Consider the following 22038-nt stretch of genomic DNA (forward strand, 5'->3'; position numbering starts at 1 on the left):
CACCATTGCTCCTAGAGGACAGCGACTTTTTTTTTTGCCTGTCTTGGTATCCTCAGTGCTTATCATAGTGCCTTGTACACCGCAGGTGCTTAATAAGTATTTGTTGACTGAATGACTAACCTCTCTGGGCTTCAATTTCTTTAGACATGAGGCCTATATTAGTGATCAATGATCTTTAATAATAAATAAATAATAATAATAAATAAAGCTCTAGCTTTTATTATCATTTGAGTTCAATTCTTCTGAACAAGTGAACTGGAGTTGGAGATGTTGGAGTCATTTTCATACTAAATCCTAGACTTGAGTAAATTTCTTGAAGAAATGGGGTTAATACTAGGGAAAAGCAGAGTATCTAAGACTGAGGACTTGTCTTGCATATGCATCATCTTATGGATGGAAGACTAGGGAATAGATCATATTGGTACAGTTGTCAGGAGCTTATGTTGGTGCTAATAAAGATGAAGTTGATATAGGTTTGTGCTAATGCAATCATACACCATATAAAATTAGGTTTGACCTGTCCAGTATTTGACTTAATTCTACTTATGTCACACTCTCTGTTCCAGTCTCCCAAAGGACATGGTGCTTTGTTGATTAGTGTACTATTCATTAATAGGTGCTATTAGATACAGAATTTGGTGACAACTTTCAGACCTGTATCCCTGTTGAAAATCTTTGCCCGAGTGTGGGACTTTCTTGGCTGGGACAACCACCTCATCCATACTGATCTCAAAGTTTGTGAAAACAATTGATTATTAAAGCTGGCCCTAAGTCTGTTCAATAATTGTATCATTCTAACCTTGTATACCTAGGGAAACCCATGATTTCATTAGTGTGGATATTTCTTCCATCAGTGCAGGTTTCAACCCCTCCACATTTTCTCATATGGTGATTCTTATCAATGTTTTCTTATACATTTTTCCCAAAGAAAATCTGACTAATGTGTTGGGGGCAGGCTTCTGTTTCCTAGCTTTGTACGTATTAATCAAACTGAAAGTCTTTTTTTTTTTTTTTTTTGCATTTTTGGGAGGGCAGTTGGGGTTAAGCGACTTGCCCAAAGTCACACTGCTAGTTTTTGTGTCATGTGTCTCAGGCCGCATTTGAACTCAGGTCCTCCTGACTCCAGGTGCTCTATTCATTGCGTCACCTAGCTGCCCCTCAAACTGAAAGTCTTAGTGTGGGAAATTGATTCTACTAAAAGTTTACAATTGTCATAAATAATGAACTTCATAGCTTCTTAAGACACCCAAAAACATTTCTCAAAGATATGTCTAGATTCACCAGTGACCACATACATGAATTTCTGTGGGTTTTTTGCCAAAAAAGCCATTCTTTTAGGTAATCGGCTGAAAAATTCAACCTAGAAACTGACAAAACAAATCACTAAGTCGACTTTTCTAGTTCTTCCCTTTCAGTTATTACAGCCACATTCAAAACATGTGAATAGTAGTACATCTTTAACACAGTGACTCTTTTTAAAACTGGGATCAAATCAACTTGAACACTCTCCCCCTTTCAATATTTCTCTTTCCTTTCAATATTGCCAGTGTCTGTGCATAAAACTCCCATCAATTTAGACATCTTGTTCACTTGGTCAAAGAAATACATTTGGTGTGAGAATCTCTGTGGTAATGTGGAATGTATTTTTCTCAGACTTGACTCAGGGCTAGAACTCTGGCAGCCTCTGACAGATTCAGGGCCGTATCTTACTATTCTTGAATGAGTACCAGTTATGCCTGTATCTAGAGTACTGTCCATCTAAATGAAAATGTGCCCACTTTCTTATTATTGCTAACAGATTTTTCCAATTAACCTATTAATATCAGCATCTGTCAGTAGATATCTGTTGTTCTTTTAGAAATGAATTATGCAAGCACTTTCAAAATCTCTTTGAGCAATTTCATAATTAAGGTAAAGGAACATAGAATCCTTTTCCAAAAGAATTGCAATTTGAGAAGCCATTTCTGGGTTGACTGTTCCATTGTTATATTTGCTGCAGACCTTTTACCCGAGGCACCCTTTTTTACTGGTAACATTAATTACATCATAATGACTCACATCTCTATAGCCCTTCAAGATTTACAGAGCACTTCTCAGTCGTTGACCTTATGAATTAGGGAGCACAAGTATTATTTTACAGATTAAGAACTGGAGTCTCAAAGAGATCTCATGACCTTCCCATTCTTTGGTTTGCCTAAGGGCAAAATATATTTCAGCTGCAAATTCATAACTACAACGTAACTCCTAAAATGTAGGTAAAAGTTTATAACAGTAAAGATACAGAGAGATGATAAACTATCATTTTACAAAGCACTGTAAACATTTTTATATACTTGTTAATTCTCTCTTTTAGGCAAAATGCTCTTTTGAAGACAGATGAATTTATGTCTACCCTATTAGAGTGAATTCTTTCCAGACAACACAAAAAATGGTTAGATTTCTTTTCTTGTCAACTTTTTTTTTAAAGGAAAAATTAGTAAAAGGGTCTTGTATGTCAATTTTGCATGCATACCTGGGCAGCAAAATGATTTTAAAGATATTTTGAATTTAAAATAAAAAAAATTAACACTAACATTTTCAATGATATACAATGAGTTACACAACTTTCAGATTGATTAATTAGTTAATTAATAACAGATTTAAGAGGTACAAGAATTTCTTCAGTGTTCATGCCAGACAGTCAGTCTTTTATGTGATTGTTATGCTGGAGACAGGGTGTTAGGCAAGATACTTTCAATGACACACTGATCAATAAAGTGTAAAACTGAGCCAAGAAGACTCAGATATCTGTTGGGAGGTTTGGCACATGTAGTGGTATGCAAACATCATGCCAAGACCTATTCTGTACTGATGGACTCATAATAGTATGTGAGGGCAAGCCTTGGATACAGCTGGAAAGCAGTAGAGTAAGGGTTTTGAGTTAGGCCTTCTGACTACAAATCCATTATTGTTTCTTTTAGAAAAAGTGTTTTTTTTCTGTCATGTGAACTGCTTTACAACAGCAAAATGCATTGTGAGCCTCCAAGAAATGTAATAGATAACAAATGTAATAATAAGATTATTTTATATTTATTTATTTTTAAGATCATTTTAATTATTAATAATATTAAAACTGTTTACATAATTTATTATATTCATTTTTTCAATTGTATTCAGGATCTCATGCTTCTTACTCTGTTTTTATAATTAATCAATTAATTTTTAGATTTCAACATGTACTTCTGTAAGATTTTGAGTTTTAAATTTCTCCTCCTTATTTATTATAATAATGTTATTTATTAAGCACTTACAATAACGATTATGATAACTTTTGCTGCCCCCCAAAGCTCATGATGGTTTTGAATTGCTATAAGCCTATAATGCTTCAAAAATTAATTTACTTGTTGTCAAAGAGGAAAAGTATATTTCTTGCATGATTTGGAAGTTATTTATTGCTTAATGTGCTATAGAAGAGTTTTTAGGGTGAACCCCTTGGACCATTGTTGTGACTGAGCCAATATAGCAGACTACTGCTTACTGGTTTAAAATCCCTTTCCTCTTAGCTAGTTCTGTTTTCACTGACTGGTGTTTACAAAATAGATTGCTGCTATTTCCACAGAGAATCTTTATTTTTTGACGTAGTAGAGGTCATCATCATGGTCCTAACAGTAAAAATTCATTTTTATAATTTTTTTCACAACAACCCTGTAAAATAGTCGTAAGTCATATTACACCTATTTTGCAGAAGAGGGATTAAGTGAATGTCCATGTAAATGTCTCAAAGTGGGCTTTAAACTTAGATCTCTCTTGATTCCAAGTCTAGTACATTTTACATGAAGGCAGTACTGTGGTCAATTCCAGGGGTCAGCAAACTATGGACCAAAAGTAAAATTCAGCCTACTGCCTGTTTTTACAAGGTCTTACATTTTAAAATAAAATTTTATTGCATTTAAAATGTAAAAACCACTCAGCTCTGGGGTTATACAAAAATAGGTTTTGGGACATATCTGGCTGTGGTTTGCTGACCCGTGCTCCTCCTATATGTATTTTCACCATGGCCTGTGTGTAGATGTGGGCCGTGTTTCTTTGGAGTTGCAAGTCTGATCCTTATTTTACCCTTTTCCATTTTTTTTGGGTGGCAGTTCTGTAACTAGAAATTTTGGCTCTGGGGGCAAGCATCAGACCCTGGGCAAGTAGCAGAAAAAGATCTTTATACAAACTTTGTAATTCAGAATGTGAAAATAACACAAGCGATGAAGACAAATTCTCAATTGAGTGGGAGGGAATAATTAGTTGTACCATAGTGGCCCACAGATGGGTTTTATTAACAATAATGTACACCACCTGGTAGCTTCTTATTTTAACTAATTATTCCTATTTTGATCAAGAAGGCAGCATGGCATAATAGAGAGCTGGTTTTCAAGATGACCTGGATTCAAAGCTGGCTTCTAGCATACTGACCTGGTAACTTAGCCTCTTAGTGTCCTAGGAAACTCTCAAAGATTCAGAAAAGGTCATTACTTCTACTGGCAAAGTGAGTTCCCCATATGAATGAAATCACAGGTTCAGCCCCTGTTTTAGGCAATTAGATAGTACGGTAGATTGGGTACTGAACCATAGTGTAGGAAAACCTACCGCAGTCACTTACCAGCTTTTTGACCTTGGACAATTCACTTAACCCCCATGCCTCAGTTTCATTATCTGTAAAATTGGGATAATAATAGCACCTGTGTCCCAGGGTTTCTCTGAGGATAAAATAAAATGTGTAAAGTTCTTTGTAAACCTTAAAATGCTAAATTGTTATTTTTTCTTAATACTCAATGCTAAGGTCAGTTGCTGAAAGAGAATGCTTTAAACCTTTTTTTGTCCCCCAAATTTAGATATTGCAGCACAAAGCCTGGATGTCCTATGCTAGTTACAAAAGGAGCTGACCAACTCATCTGTACTGCAGCATAAGTACTTGATAATGTTTAATGTGTGACTACTCTCAGAAATATTTGCATTTCAATGGGAGACAAAAAATTATGTTATTCAGTGAATAAAAAATTTATTGTGAAATTTCAGGTATAAAGAAGCAAATAGGAGAGACATTTTTTTTTGGGTGGGGGAGGAGAAAGGCAAGGCAATTGGGGTTAACTGACTTGTCTAAGGTCACACAGCTAGTAAGTGTCAAGTGTCTGAGGCTGGATTTGAACTCAGGTCCTCCTGACTCCAAGGCTGGTCCTCTCTATTCACTGTACCACCTAACTACCCATGGGAGAGACATTTTTTTTTTAAAGCAATCGGGGCTAAGTAACTTGCTCAAGGTTACACGGCCAGTTATTTCTGGGTGTGGTGCTAAGTATCTGAGCCTGGATTTGATCCTCAGGTCATCCCGACACTGGAGCCTGTGCTCTTACTCGCTGAGCCACCTGGCCACCCCAAGGGAGAGACATTTTAAAGAGATAAGGGTGACTCTAAAATTGTATCACCTAGTCCAGCTTCCTGTAAGGTTTGCTTAGTCATTGGTTTATGTTAAGTATAAAATGCAAAAATGTACCAGAAGAAAAACTGAGTATACAATGTTATATTTGATCTTTTTAGTGAAATGATGATTTTTTTTAAATTTAAAAGTAAGTTCTCCTTTTCAAAAGGTTGAAAGTGATGTTACTTAAAAATGAATCCCAGTTATTTAAATTTAATTTGCTGCACTGGGCTCATACCATCCATTTTTCTTTAGTTCTATATTAGCCTGATGGTAATATTTGATTTATCTGGGATCATCTGGGAATGAGGTGTATCCTTATATAAGTTTTTCAAGTGAGGTCAAATGTATTCTTTTAAGGACCAGAATATTTTGTAAAATGTATTACCTAATACCTTGCCTTCTTAAAAAGAGTATTATGAATATAAGGTAACATTTTCTTGATGGCTAATGGACATAATTATGAACATTAGTGATTGTTGTAGATTATTTACCTAATGTATTCAGGAATTTTTTGTGGTAAAGGCAGAGGTGTGCTGGTAAATATTTAACAATCAGCTCTACAAATGAACACCTTAAAATTTAATCTGCCTTATTAATACCTGCTCCATAATTTTATTAAATCCAGACAATCCACAGAACAATAAATCAAGGCCTGATTTGTAACATTTGGCTGTTTCCGAAGTGCAAATGCTCACACTGAAAATTTAACAATCAGCTCTTCTTCTAGCACAGCTCTGGGTATAGAAAGGACTATTTGTCTCTAATAAATCAACCCAGACTGATATCCTTATGTTTGTTTTATACAGTTGTTCTATGTTGTGTTTTTGTTGTTAGCTGTCACTTAATTTTTTTTTAAAATTATTTACTGTTAGTTTACAACATTCAGTTCTACAAGTATTCGGGCTCCAAATTTTCTCCCCCTCTTCATACTCCCCCCACCCCGCCCCAGTGACATGCAATCCAACATAGGTTCTACATATACCTTCACATTAAACATTAGTCAGGTTGTAAAAAATTATAACCAATGGAATGAATAATGAGGAAGAAGAAACAAAACAAAATGAAGTGAAAAAGAGAGAAAGCAAGTAGTTTGCTTCAAATCTGCATTCAGACTCTAATACTTTCTCTGGATGTGGATAGCCTTTTCCATTATGAGTCTTTTGGAGTTGTCTTATAACCTTGCATTGCTGAGGGGAGCCCAGTCTATCAAAGTCAGTCATCACAGATACTATGTATTTAAAAAAAATATATTTTTTATGCATTTTGAACTTAAATACAAAAAGACAAAAAAAGGACATTTCCATGTACACAGCGCTACATAAAGAGAAGATTCAATATAAAACCATGAATTTCTATGTAATAAATACTACACATTGTTTTCAAAGCTACCCTGTTTTTCTGTGTTTCTGTTTTCTTTTGTTCTCTGCTATGTGCTTTTAATTTTTTCTCCCTCTCTCCCCACCCTGACCTAGAGAAGGCTAAAATTAAACACAAATATATGTGTGTGTATGTGTATGTATACACACATTTCTATGCAAAACCATACCATACATGCTTCTGTTTATCAGTTGTTTCTCTGGAGGTAGATAGCATCTTCCTTCATAGGACCCTTGTAGATGGTTTGAGTATTTGATACACAAGATAAATAGTCATTCAACATTGTCCTTAAGATAATATTTCTATTACTATGTACAACATTCTCTTGGTACTTCTCAAATCACTTTTCATCATTTCATGCAAGTCTTTCCATGTTTTTCTAAGATCATTGAGCTCATCATTTCTTATAGCACCATAGTATTTCATTGCAATGATATACCACAACTTGTTTAGCCATTCTCCAGTTGAAGTGCATCTATCATTTTAGCTAAACTGATAGGTGTAAAATTATATATCAAAATTGTTTTAACTTGTATTTCTCTAATCAATAATGAATTAGAGCATTTTTATATAGCCATAGATGCTATCACTTATTCTTGCTTTCAGTATGCTTACCTCTATTAGCCTTATTTCTTCTTCCCAATTTCTTCTTTTATAATGTGGTCTGGATAACCCAGTTACTATGTTTGTTAAAGTTATATCTAGAATAAAAGTAAACAGGCTATCAGTGATGGAGGCCTAAACAGCCCAGTTAGGAATAAAATGCATGAAGTTTCATAAAAAGATTTTAAGCAGGCAAAGAGATGTCGTGAATCCTTTCTTCTCCTCTTCTTCCTCCTTTTCTTCCTTCTCTTCTCCTCCTCCTCCTCTTTTCCTTCTCCTCCTCTTCTTCCTCTTCTCTCTTCTTCCTCCTCCTCCTCCTTTTCCTTTGTCTCCATCTCCATCTTCTTTGTTTTCTTCATCTTCATCGTATGCTTCCTTTTCCTCTCATCCCTATTTCATATATCTGACATTATCAGAAAATTATTATTGTAGCAAGTGAGGTATATCATAATGCATTTTTCTTGATGTGTCCTAGGGAAGAACTATTTGAGGTCTGGATAGGGCATGCCACTAAAATAATACTATAATAGTTGCAGGGGATTGGAAATAGGGATGAATAATAGAGTCTTAAGGGACTTTCATTTGATCTCATATGTACCTTATTGTAACCCACAGGTGTCACTGTGGAACAAAGTTTGGCTGGACACTCACTTTATTTTATTTATTTTTACTCCCTCCTTTGATTATTGTCCATCCTTTGTTCTTAGAGAGGAGCAGATTCATCCCAGATCACACGTTTCTTCTCTTACTAGGCAGCTCTGCACATGTGACTTTCTCTCTCTCTCTCTCTCTCTCTCTCTCTCTCTCTCTCTCTCTCTCTCTCTCTCTCTCAAGCAATTGGGGTTAAGTAACTTGCTCAAGGTTACATGGCCAGTTATTTTTTGTGTGGGTGCCAAGTATCTGAGGCTGGAACCGATTCCGGGTCTCCTGACGCTGGGGCCGGTGCTCTTACTCACTGCACCACCTGGCCGTCCCATGACTTTCTCTTACTTGGAAGTTAGAGATTTGCTTGAGGTGCTACTGGTTTGAGTAGCCACATTTAGTTATAACACTTGAGTTTTAGCCCAAGTGCAAAAAGATAGCCTCAGATCAAGTTTAAATTCTGCTTCTTGGAGAAGTTATTTTTTGTTGTTCAGTCAGTTTGCAGTTGTATCTGACTCTCTAGGACTCCATTTGAGATTTTCTTGTCAAATATACTGTAGTGGTTTGCCATTTCCTTCTCCAGTTCATTTTACAGATGAGGAAACTGAGGCAACATAGGGTTAAGTGACTTGTCCAGGGTCACAAAGGTAGTAAGTGTTTGAAGCCATATTTGAACACAGAAAGATGAGTCTTACTGACTCCAGGCTCTATCCACTGCACCACCTAGCTGCCTTAGGGAAAGTTGTTAAAGATTATTAGTAAAAATAATAGCTACATGGTTGTCAATCATATATAGTTCTGGAGCCATTAAGACTGGGGCTACTGATATCTTCCATTTTTCTCTTTTCCAGACAGAATAAATATAGAGACATTCAATGAGAGGCATTTTAGAACCAATCTTAGATTTTTAGATGAAACAAAATCAGCTTAAACAGCTTAAAGAAAGAGTGAGAAAAATCCTATAGAAGCACCCATTAGCAAATAGACATGGGTTGGGCAGGGGGAGGGAGAAATTGAAAAGACTAAAATGTTTTAGAACTTTCTTAAAGGGAAAGTTATATTTGGCAGCTTGAGTCTTGAGTTCTTTGCCTGTTGAGTGGAATTTCTGTCTCAAGACCACCAGCCTTCTCCACTTTGTCCCTAATCCTGCAACACTCACTATAAAATGCCTGGTGCTATTATCACTGCTGCCCTCTTTCCACTCCTCTTTGATTCTTTCCCAAAGGCAGACTTTTCCCCCTGCTCTCTTGCAGAGCAATCCCTGAGCTCCTGGTCTGACAGAACTTTACAAGGATCTAGTCTTTCAGGGTAAGAGGGAATATGGTCCTTCCAGAACTACAACTCCCAGAACTCCTAGAGAGATTTTCCAGACTATTTTCTTTGCCCAAAGGGAAGTCAGTCTGAAATCTATATGGATGCTCTGTTGCATCATAAATACAGAATCCTTAGGTCATTGCTACAGCCCTTGCAAAGTCTAGATGGATAGTTTGATGGAACAGAGAGTTTATATGAAGTCTTTATTCATGTCCTTAATACCTTTCACTATGTGGGTGAAAAGCCTTGTGTTCCATGGGGAGAGGAAATTGCAGAGACTGATGGTAAAAGGATTAGTGGGTAAAGAGAAGATGAACTATATCCAGTGGTATGGTGGTAAATATTTAACAACTGGCTCTCAAGAAAAAGATGTATGCACAGTACACTTTTATGTTTATTCTCCATGTTAACATTTTCTTGGGTGCGGAGCCAAGATGGCAGCAGAGAAACAGGAAATCTCCATGAATTCCCCCCATAACCACCTCAAATACCTATAAATTATGACTCTAAACAAATTTTAGAGCTATAAAACCCACAAAGTGACAGAGAGAAACAAACTTCCCACTGAAGGCAGCCCAGCAGGTGGACAGGAAGGGACCATCACAGCATGCTGGGGGCCAAGCCTGGCCCCAGGGTGGCCCCAACCAGCAGTGGCTGGAATGGACTTTGGGAGAATGGATCACCAGCAGCTATAGCAGTTTCCAGAATTATCAACCCATAAATGCCAAAGACACAGTAAAAGGTCAGTGTGGAACTCTGTTGGAACTGGGGGGGACTGAGCACTGTCTGGCCCCTGCGCTGGGGGCAAGAAGTGGTGGAGGCATGGTGGCCATGCAGCTGCCTCCATGTGGCTGCTTCAGAGCTACTGGCCTTCAGATCATAGGGGAACCAAGCGATCATTCAGAGGGTAATTGTTCTTGCTTTAACCTGCTTGGATCTGGATTACTGTCTATGGTGTAGGTCCTGAGGTGTGTGGCCAGTGGGCCAGAGCTTGTGGGGGCTACAGAGAGGGCACCTGACTAATAGATTTGGCAGTTGACAAACCCCCAGCAATTTGGGACAAAGCTGTCCTCTCTGGAAACAGAGTTCTACTGTGCCAAAGAGCTCATAAGTCAAGTAACTGAGTGGCAACATGAGCAAGCAAAGGAAGCAAAGCAAGCACAGCAATCAAACCTTAGATTCCTTTTTTGGGGACAAAAAAGATCAAAGCATGGAACAGAAGAAAGACAGAAAAGTCAGAACTCCTGCACCAAAAGCTTCCAAGAAAAATATGAGTTGGTTACAGGCCATGGAGGAGCTCAAGAAGGATTTTGAAAACCAAGTAAGTGAAGTGGAGGAAAATTTGGGAAGAGAAATGAGAATGATGCAAGAAAATCAGGAAAAGCGAGTCAACAACCTGACTGAAGAAAATAACACCTTAAAAATAGACTAACTCAAATGGCAAAAGAGGCTCTCAAAGCCAATGAGGAGAAGAAAGGCTTAAAAGGCCAAATTTGCCAGATGGAAAAAGAATCTCAAAAGCTCACTGAAGAGAATCATTCCTTCAGAATTAGATTGGAGTAAATGGAAGTTAGTGACTTTATGAGAAATTGAGATACTATTAAACAGATCCAAACAAATGAAAAAATAGAAGGCAATGTGAAATATCTCATTGGAAAAGCCACTGACCTGGAAAATAGATCCAGGAGAGATCATTGAAAAATTATTGAACTACCTGAAAGCCATGATCAAAAAAAGAACCTAGAAATCATCCTTCAAGAAATTCTCAAGGAAAATTGCCCTGATGTTTTAGAACCAGAGGGCAAAGTAGAAATTGGAAGAATTCACAGATCATCTCTTGAAAAAGATCCCAAAAAAGAAAATTCCTAGGAATATTATAGCCAGGTTCTGTAGTTCCCCGATCAAGGAAAAAATATTACAAGCAGCCAAGAAGAAACAATTTGAATATTGTGTAAACACAATCAGGATAACACAAGATCTAGCAGCTTCTACATTAAGGGATTGAAGGGCTTGGAATATGATATTCCAGAAGTCAAAGGAGGTGGGATTAAAGCCAAGAATTATCTACCCAGTAAAACTGAGTATAATATTTCAGGGGAAAATATGGTCATTCAGTGAAATAGAGGACTTTCAAACATCCTTGATGAAAAAACCAGAGTTGAATAGAAAATCTGACATTTAGATACAAGAAGCAAGAGAAGCATAAGAAGATAAAGAGGGAAAAGAAATCATAACAAGTTTATCAAAGTAGAACTATTTACATTCCTACATGGAAAAATAATTGTAATGTATGAAACTTTTCTCAATATGAGGATAGTTGAAGGGAATATAAATGTATATATATATGTATATATAGGAGGGTACAGGTGAACATGAATACATATATGAGTGTGTGTCTATATGTGTACAGGTATACATAGACAGAGGGCACAGGATCAATTGAAAAGGAAGGGATGATATTTAAAAAATAAAATTAAGAGGTGAGAGAGGAATATAATGAGAAGAGATAGGGAGAGAGACAATAGGGTAAATTATCTCATATAAAAGAGGCAAGAGAAAACTGTTACAATGGAGAGAAAGAACAGGAAGGCAAAAGGGAATGGGTCAACCTTGCTCTCATTGAATTTGGCTTAAGGAGGGAATAACATACACACTAAATTAGGTATCTTACACTATAGGAAAGTAGGGAGGAAGGGGATAATAGGGGGGATGATAGGAGGAAGGGCAGATTGGGGGGAGAGTAGTTAGAAGCATACACTTTTGAAAAGGGACAGGGTCAAAGTAAAAAATAGAACAAGTGGGGGGTAGGATAGGATGGAGGGAAATGTAGTCTATCATTACCATATATCCGCTATGGAAATGTTTTGCATAACTACACATGTACAACCTATATTGAATTGCTTATCTTCCCAGTAAGGGTGGGTGATGAGGGAAGAAGGGAAAGAATCTGGAATTCAAAGTTTTAAAATCAAATGTTTAAAAATTGTTATTATTATTTTACATACAACTGGGAAGTAAGATATACAGGCACTGGGGTATGAAGACCCATCTTGCCCTACTCTAAAGTCACAGGGGGAATGGGGGAGGATATAGGAGCAAGCAGATTGGGTGAGGGGGTATTTAGTGGGTTTTCTGTTTTGGGGTGGTGGGTACAGGAAAGACAGGGAGAAAATTTGTAACTCAGAATCTTGTGGAAATGAATGTTGTAAACTAAAATTAAACATAAAATTAAAAAAAAACAAAAAAAATTCTCTATTCCTTTCTTTAGTTTAGATAACCAACAAAATAATAAATTAAGCCCCAGCTTGTCACATTTACTTATTTCTGAAGTGTAAATATTAACACTGAGCATTTAACAATCAGTTCTCAGGAGCCTGTATGAAGTAACTCTAGCACAATCCTGGAATCAGAGTAGTTCAGATGGCCATCGGGTTAATGAAAGACCAGCACTTAAGGGGGCACATGTTAATGCTTGAGTAGAAAATAAAGTTTCCTGAATATCTCTATCTATCTATCTATCTATCTATCTATCTATCTATCTATCTATCTATCTATCTATCATTTATCTGTCTGTTTGTCTATCTATCTGTAGCTGGGGTAGGTGATGGAGAGAGTCTCCACAGTAAGAGCAGTCAGTGAGAGAAATTAGTGACAAGTAAAATGGTTATTGATTGACTTCAAGTATTCTATGTGTGGATTAAATGCTTAATGTCACACAGTAAGTGACAAAGGTCAATTCAATGTCTACAGACTCCAAATCCAGGTCTCTTTTTTTCCACACTCTTCTTCCTTCATGTGTCCATTACCAAAGTCCATGTGTCTTTTAAGTTTATAGAACCAGGACTAGAAGTTTCATCTTCTGACTCCCAATTGAGGGCCCTTTCTACTGCATCCTTTGAAGTAATGTTGTTGCAATCAGATGGATGTATTTTACTTTAACCCATCTGGTGCCATTTAAGGGAGCTGTTGTTGCTTGGTTGTGTCTGACTCTTTGTTGACCCATTAGAGGTTTTCTTGGCAGAGATACTGGAGTGATTTGCCATTTCCCTCTCCAGCTCATTTTACAGATGAGGAAACTGAGGCAAACAGGATTAAATGGCTTGCCCAGGGTCACACAGCTAGTAAGTGTCTGAGGCTGAATTTGAACTCAGGTTTTTCTGACTCTACATATGGAGCCGCATAACTGCCTTTAAGGGGGCTATTAGAATGAGTCATATTCAGGAATGTTCTGGCAAATTGTCACAAAAAATACATACCCATAACACATTTTGGAGTTTAATCTGTATTACTAACACTTCCTTCTTTGTTTTTTTTAAAGTTTAGATAATTAACAAAACAACAAATCAAGCCCTGATTTGTAGTGTTTGCAAGTCCTGAGGTATAATGCTGAGCTAGTCCCAGCTGTCTCTGGTATATCCCTGCCTCTTACAAATACTGACTGGGATTCTGGGCACATCATTTAAAATCTACCTCAGGGCTGTAGGCGGTTCACTGAGACTATAAATTATAGGGCCCGTGTCTCTCTGCTATCTGCATTGGTAAAAGGAGTTTCCTCACCTAGAGTTCCCTCCACCAATGGAATCACGAGTACAGTCCAAAACCAAACAAACCTCAAAGTCTTTGCATTTCCTTGTCTGTGAACATATTACATTTTTTCCCCCTCTAGAATGTAAGCTCCTTTAGGGCAGAGATTGTTTTCCTTTTGTCTTTATATCTCCAGAGCCTAGCACAGCGCCTGACAGAGAAGACAATTAATAAAGGTCTTTTGAATTGAATTCAGCTGTTATTTTTGGACCATAAGAAGTGACAGATATAAAGAAACAGAAATATGGGAATATTCACATGAAGTGATAGAGAATGAAGGTAGCATTGGAATAATTAGAATAATATCCATACTGGCTAAAGCAATGTGTAAAAAATAACAATAATAATACTAAGAAATGCAGGGAAAATAAACAGAAGAAAAGATATTTAGGAGGAGTCGTGGAAGTAGATAAAATATTTTTATTACTTTCTTTAATGTTTATATACATATTTAAAAATATAAACTATCAAGAGTGTGGTTTCACCTACAATTAAAAAAATTGTTGCTTGTGTTTGTTTTTGGTGATGGTCACTAAGTTTAGTATAAATAATGATAATTTAAAAAATTCACTCAATTTTTGAAATACCACAGATTTCCAAGTCTAAAATATTTTGTTTCAAGAACAAATGTGAAATTATGGACAGGTTGCTGTCCTCAGTGAAAAAATGCTGAGTTTGGTACATCCCTGCCTCTTACAATTTGGTATAAAGACATGAACTTCATAGTAAGGAAGGGTGATTGCTTGAACTAGTAGTAGCAGTGATGACTGGTGTGCTGGGGCACCATTCCTTGGTCCTCTTGCTAGTTTAGGAGGATTCAGAGGTCAGTGCTATCTCTGAGACAGCTGCTTACAAGCAGTAATCTGCTTACCTTGGTTTTCACCACCTTGTAGCAGTGATGCCAACATATTCCCTTGTGAATGGGAGTCCCCTTAGGAAAATAGATCACGGGGGACAACGTATATGTGTTCTGGTCTCTTGCTGTGATAGAGAAAGCATTAAGGAAAATCTCTCTCTGGTCTTGTTCATTGATAGCTGAGTTCATCTGAAGGGAGAAAGAGAGAATGAACAGGCCAAAAAAGATGAAAGCAGCAGTCAGGGACAGAGTTATTTTTGTTACAAAAAGTAGATTAATTTGTTCAGAATTTCTATAAAAAGTTGAACTTTTAGGGAAGGGTCCACACACAGATTTGCTGTCTTAAGAGACATCATTCTCCTGTCTCCATAATACTCCAACCAAGTTTTGTCTGTGTTTCTGTCAGACCAAACTCACAAGTGAAGGGTGGCTGGCATTAGCTTGTCTCCCCTACTTTGTCCTGGGGGAAAGATGTGAAAAAATGAAGACTGAAGAAAGAGACTAAAGAAAAACCTAAACTGGTATTACACGCACACACGTGCGCGCACACACACACACACACACACACCACCTCCCCTCCCCCTCCTCCATTTCCCCACACAACCCTCCCCCCCCCACGAGTTAAGTGGTATAGTAGATAGAGATCTAGGCAGGAAGATCTGAATTCAAATTTGACCTCAGACACTATGTAACCATGGGCAAGTCACTTAACCTCTGTCTGCCTCAATTTCCTCAATTGTAAAATGGGGATAATAATAGTACCTACCTTGCAAAGCTGTTGTGAGGATCAAATGAGATAATATTTGTGCAGTAGTGCACTACACGGTGCCTTGGACATATTAAACCCTACATAAACACTTATTCATTTTCCCACAAACTCCCTCACAAAGATACTAGAGATTCACTTTGTGTACCACCCATGATCCTCTTTATCCTGTACACACATAAATTTTCCTGGATTGCTTGGGGTGGTGGGTGTGGAGTAGGGTATGTGGGGAAGTGAGAGCTAAGAGAGAAGGAAAGGGGTTGGAGATTTCATTTTGGGCCAAACAAACCAGCTCCTATCGATAGTCCCGAGGTTAGCCCAAAGGCTAACAGGGATTGTTACCTTGGCTAACAACATTGGGAGGGCCATTATAGACAGCAGGCATCTTCAGAATACTATGCATCTGTTGTGGTGATTTCTCTGAGAGTTTCTAGAGCTTTAGATTGGTGGAAATGAAAGATCTGGTGGGAAATGGGGAGGGATGAAGAGGGGTCTTTCATTCCTAGTAAAGCCATAGATGTTTTTGCTCTGAGGGCAAAAGATTATTTTTAGATTTTCTCATTTCCTCTGTTTACCTCACCTTCTCTTTTGCTTTCCATCCTGAAAGTGCATGTGCACACACACACCACCCAAACACACACACATGTGCGCACACACACACACACACACACACACACACACACCCTCTTCAAACTCTTAATACCTCTGATCAGTTGGCAAACAAAAGAAGTCCAGGCTTTGTGGGGGATGCTGTTGAGGGCAGAACTGTTATCCTTACTGTGCTAGATTTTTTTTTTTTGTCTGCATACGGTTACATCTCTTCACTTCAGGTAGATAAATCATTATTCTGTTAAGTGCTTAATAACATGGAATGACAATACAGGAAGTCAGTCATTCATAACTGCCAATAGAGTGAGTCTACCATTCTGACCATTGTTGATAGTCATTTGCAGTTTAAATAAATCCTTTTTGATCTGGAATCCATGGAAGATCACAGCACAGGTCACCACTAACATATAACCCAATAAGCTCAGTCTGCTGCCCACGGGGAAAATATATCTTTATGAACAAAAAGCATAACTCTATAAAGCACCCACTTAGCATCAGCCCCAGAAGAAAGAGATGTGCAACTAAAATTCCTTTATTTTTTTAATTACTATAATTCTTAGGCTGACCATTCTATGTTTGAATATTTGCTTCTTTCCTATCTATAATTTTAATGATATTGATGCAAAGTAAGGAAATTATGCTCTGACATGTTTGTGAATTCTTAGCCTTTGAAAAACCTAGTTATATAGTACTGAGAAGGAAAGGCTGATTTCAACCTATACATCTGTAATGAGAATGTAAATTTTAAAGATCTTCCCTGCCCCTAGGCTAAAGTGCACGTGGAGCCTGGGGTGGGAGGCTTGTTTTTTCAGTAGATACTTTTTGATTGGCCAGTGGGTCCAAAAGGTTGTTACCTTCTCTGAGCCAGGAGAAGGCTATATAAGCCCTGATGTGAGGCTTTGTTTTGGGGGCTCACTTTGAGAAGTGTTCTGTGATTTGATCTGTATTCTGGGAAGCCGTTGTCCAAGCCCCCCCCTGGCTTTGAAAAACCCAGATGCTGATTTGGTATGGATGTAATGGTTGGACAGTTTGGAAAGCTGTCTACTTGATCTGTTAATGTCTTGATAATTCTGTCTGTATATTTTGAAGTTTGGGGTGCTGACCTTTTCCCCCTGAACAAGGTAAACGATATATGTCTGACTGATTAAGCTTGTTAACCCATTTTGAATTGCTTTCCTTTAACAAAGCAGATCAAAGAACCTATATGGGCAGCAAACCCTGAGGACACGCTTGGGGTGCTTGCTGCTACAACATCTCAGAGAAGGAAAAGTGAGACCACAGTAAGGTATAGTAGCTTATTCAGGATTATATGGAAAAAAAAAAAGCTTCCCTCCTTTACATAAGGAACTTCTGGAGAACATAGTATACATTTATGCTTCTTGTTTCTCACTTTTCTACTCACTCCAAAACTGTCTGAAACAATCATTTTACTAAAATGTTTTCTTGAGAATTGCTGGTGACCCTGTGATGACCAAATCCAGTGATTTTTTTCCTTTAGTTTTTGTCCTCTTCTGCATCTTTCCAACCTTTGACAGAATTAATGAAGTTCTATTTTTCTTGATATTTTTTTCTCCCTTGGTTTCCAGGATGCTTAATTCCCCCGTGTCTCCCAATTCTGACATCTACTCACTGTTTTCTTCCCTATCTTCTCTCCTTTCAAAAAAAATAGAACACATAAACCTGGGTCTCCCTGTATTGGTCTGCTTGGAAGTACAGGAACTGATCCCACTAGTGATGATCATAGAGACACTGATTAGCTCTCTGTTTCCTACCTGGTCTGGTTCACTCCTTCCTTAGGGAACTTGATATACACACATATTATATACATAAAGCATATTTGCAGACTTTAAAGTACTATATTGTTCATTGTTTCAATGGTGCCTTACTCTTCATGACTTCATTTGGGAATTTTCTTGGCAAAGATACTGAAGTAGTTTGCCATTTCCTTCTCTCACTCATTTTACAGGTGAGGAGACTGAGGCAAATATGGTTAAGTGACTTGCCCAGAGTCACACAGCTAGTAAATGTCTGAGGCCAGATTTGAACTCATGAAAATGAGTTCCTGACTTCAGGTTGGTCACTCTATCCACTGTGGCACCTAGCTACCTGCTCTGTGTTTTAGCTATTATTCTATTCATTTGTAATCTTGCAAAAAAAGTGATTAAATTGTCTATACCCTTTGGCCAGGCAATCTCTTTATTGGGCACATCCAGGGGTGGGCTGGTAAATATTTAACAGTCAGCACTCTAGGAAAAAATGTACCCATGACACACTTATAAATTTAATCTACATTAACATTTTCTCCATCACTTTCTTAAATCTAGACAATCAACAAAACAATAAATCAAGCCCTGATTTTTAGTGTTTGCTGATTTCTGAGGTGTAAATGCTCTCACTGAAAATTTAACAGTTTGACTCCTCTGAGCTGATATGAGCTGACTGGAACAACACACCCTTGGGCATATACCCTCAAGAAATCAAAGACAGAAATAATCATCCAATATAGACCAAAATATTCATAGCAGCACTCTTTGTGCTAGCAAAAGACTGTAATCAAAGTGGAGGCCGACTGATTGGAGAGCGTCTAGAAAAACTTATATTAATATGTCAGAGAATTACTGTGTAGTAAATTATGAATGTCAGGAAATCAGAGAAATATAGGGAGACATGAATTGATGGAGAGTGAAAGAAAATTGAGATAACAATATAACAATAGCTATAACAATGTAAATAAAAGGAAGTTGAATGTGGAATAATAGAAAAATCAATGAAGGTCATAAAGATCACAGATGTAGAGTTGGAAGGAAGTTCCAGAGACCAATAAGCCCAGCCTCTTCATTTTACAGTTGAGGAAACTGGGTCACAGAGAAGGAAAGTGATCTGTTCAAGGTCACACAGACAGGAGAGTCAAGGGCAAAATTTGAACCTTAGTCTTCTAACTCTTAAGCCAGTGTTCATTCTGTTGTTCAATGGAAGTCACATAGTAAAAAAAGTACACAAGCTTTGGCACAGAAATCAGTGACTTTTATATCTAGGTTCCCTTTGGAATAATTGTTCATTCGATTAGTATTTGTCAAGTGTCTGTTATATGTCAATCAGTACAAGAAGCTGAAAAGGTGACCTAGATCTTTTCTGGGGCAGGTAGGTGGTGCAGACAATATAGTACCAAGCCCGAAGTCAGCAATACTCATTTTCTTGAGTTCAAATCTGACTTCAGAAACTTACTAGCTGTGTGACCCTGGGCAAGTCACTTAACTGTGTTTGCCTCCATTTTCTCATCTGTATAATGAGTTAGAGAAGGAAATGGCAAACCACTCCACTATGTTTGCCAAGAAAACACAAAATGAGGTCACGAAGAGTTGGTTGTGACTGAATCAACTTAATAACAACAAAAAGTCTTTTCTGATGGATGTTTCTTTCATTCCACTTTTTCTGAGTAGGTGTATGCACCTTGCAACTCCTCATTACTTTCTCTCCAGCCTCTCCTTGCTCTCTTCTCCCCCTACAGTTTCATCTGTCCTTTCTTCTTCCCCATCCAGGGAGATGGAAAAAAGGAAGAGGAAGGGAACCTTTTATGATCCTACCTAGATTCCTGATCTCAGTTGCAGTGTGCTGAGATTTACGAGACTCTGATTAATGGTGCTTCTTATTACTTCTGACCAGAATACTAGCTCAGTTGAATAGATCTTAGATAAATCATAGATGAAAAACTCTAAGGGACCTTTGAAATTATCTTGTGCAACCTCCCCTCCTTTGTTAAACAAATAAAGAGACTGAGGAATGGAGGTAGCTAAGTGTTCCAATGGATAGAGCTGTATTCCTAGAGTCAGAAAGACCTAAATGTAAATCTGGCCCCAGATACCAGCTACATGATTTTGGACAAAGCATTTAACCTCTGTCTGCTCCAGTTTTCCCATTTATAAAATGTAGATAATGATAGCTAATAATAGGCTCCCGGCCGGTCTCACTTGAGCATTGTTTGGGTTTTGATGGCTCAGAGTATATCTAAATAACAATTGTTTCTGTTCTAGCCAGACATTCTGAGGATCTTTCCTTTTCAGATGAATTCTTTTGTGAAGGCAAAGTAGACCATTTTTTACCTCAGTTCTTACCTAGTCTTTTTTTTTTGTTTTTGCCTTTTTTGGAGGGCAATTGGGGTTAAGTGACTTGCCCAAGGTCACATGGCCAGTAAGTGTTAAGTGTCTGAGGCCAAATTTGAACTCAGGTCCTCCTGACTTCATGCCTGGTGCTCTACTCACTGTACCACCTAGCTGCCCCCTTACCTAGTCTTTAACTACTGAGTGGGTGTTGTCTCAGACAAACTGGTACCTGGGAAAGACCTTAGCTTAAAAAGGTCAAGGTCTCCCACTGCATCCTGGGCCATCTTCAGTCATCCTGACCTATATCTTGCCACTGGACTCCTATGACTCTGGAGGAGAGAGTGAGGCTGATGGCTTTGCACAGCCCTGCCTCACTTAAATCCAATTCACTTTGAAGTCAAGACATCACCTTCCTGATGTCATTGGTCCTCTTCCAAAGGAAGGACAAACTACAACAATAACAGTAACAATAATGATAGTTTCTACCTTCCAGGGTTGTTATAAAGATCAAATGAGATAATATTAGTGAAGTGCTTAAAATATAGAAATGCTAAGTATTGTGATCCTACCACTGCTTCTGTTATGCTACTTCCATTCAGTTTAGCTCTGGGGACTTCCTAAAAGTGGCTTTGAGTTGGTATTAGTGCATAGTGGATTGGAAGACCACTGATTTTCTATTTATCATGAACCTTTTTTTTGTATCTTAGCATCTTCATCTGTAAAATGGGGATAAGCATAATGATAGATGATTTTGCAGTTAAACAGGAAGGATTTTGGGAAGATAGGTCAGGATGCTGAGGAGATTTTCTAAGCCACTGAGGGATAGCTGGTGATAAAATGGGGACCTCTGTACTTGAGGTCAGCGCCCTGCGTGGTAGCTGTGGGCAGGAACTCCCAGAAGGCCTTTTTCTTTGAGTTCTGTCCTGTTCTTTGACCATCTCCCATTCATTGCTGCTCTCTCCTGCTTTCTGTAGTCTCTCAGGTTTTCCTGAGAAGGAGCTGCTATTCCCCAGGGAGGAAAGTGCATTTTGCCAGCTACAGTATTAAATTGCAGCGTTCCAAGGGGATTAACACAGCCAAACTGAAGGATGGAATGAACCAAAGTGTCACAAAGTAAATATTTCACATTTCATGTTAATTCATATCCTAAAACAAGTGTGAAGAGTTGGGATTAAGTGAGAAACTTACATTTGGGGGATTCAAGTCAATTTTGTGCAAGGTTAAATTTGAAAAAATGGTTTGCCTTGGCCTTCCCTTACTCTGCACAGTTCTCTCCAGCCTGCTCCGTATATAGATGAGTTTCCAATGGCATCAATAAAGATTTCAAATAAGGAGAAGTTATGAATTAAAACAGAATGTGTCAAAGGGGAGTCGCTTGTCTCTCTTCACTTTCTGAGTTTTTTGACTTGGGATAAAAATCAGGAATTTTTGGAGCAATAAAAACATATGGGATGGTTTCATCTAAGGAAGAAGAAAAGGCAGGGGGCAAGGGATGAATGAACAGCAGACAAATAAATACAGTATCTTTAGACTGACTAAATGTGTCTTAGAAAACACATCTAGGCTGTTGAGTATTTCTTGAGTGACTGTAACACCAGAGATCTCACACAATATTTACAAATGATCATATACAAAAGCACTGCACATAACCACCTCCCTGTTCCATTATGTTGTGCCTTTTCATTTCAGAGTGGTGTAATATAATACCAAGCAAAGGCAACTTCCCAGGTTCGAAATACCA

Source organism: Petaurus breviceps, unplaced genomic scaffold (genome assembly GCF_028583685.1).
Source record: "Petaurus breviceps papuanus isolate PSGF00001 unplaced genomic scaffold, PetGlider_PUasm1.0 90784, whole genome shotgun sequence".
Classification (NCBI taxonomy): domain Eukaryota; kingdom Metazoa; phylum Chordata; class Mammalia; order Diprotodontia; family Petauridae; genus Petaurus; species Petaurus breviceps.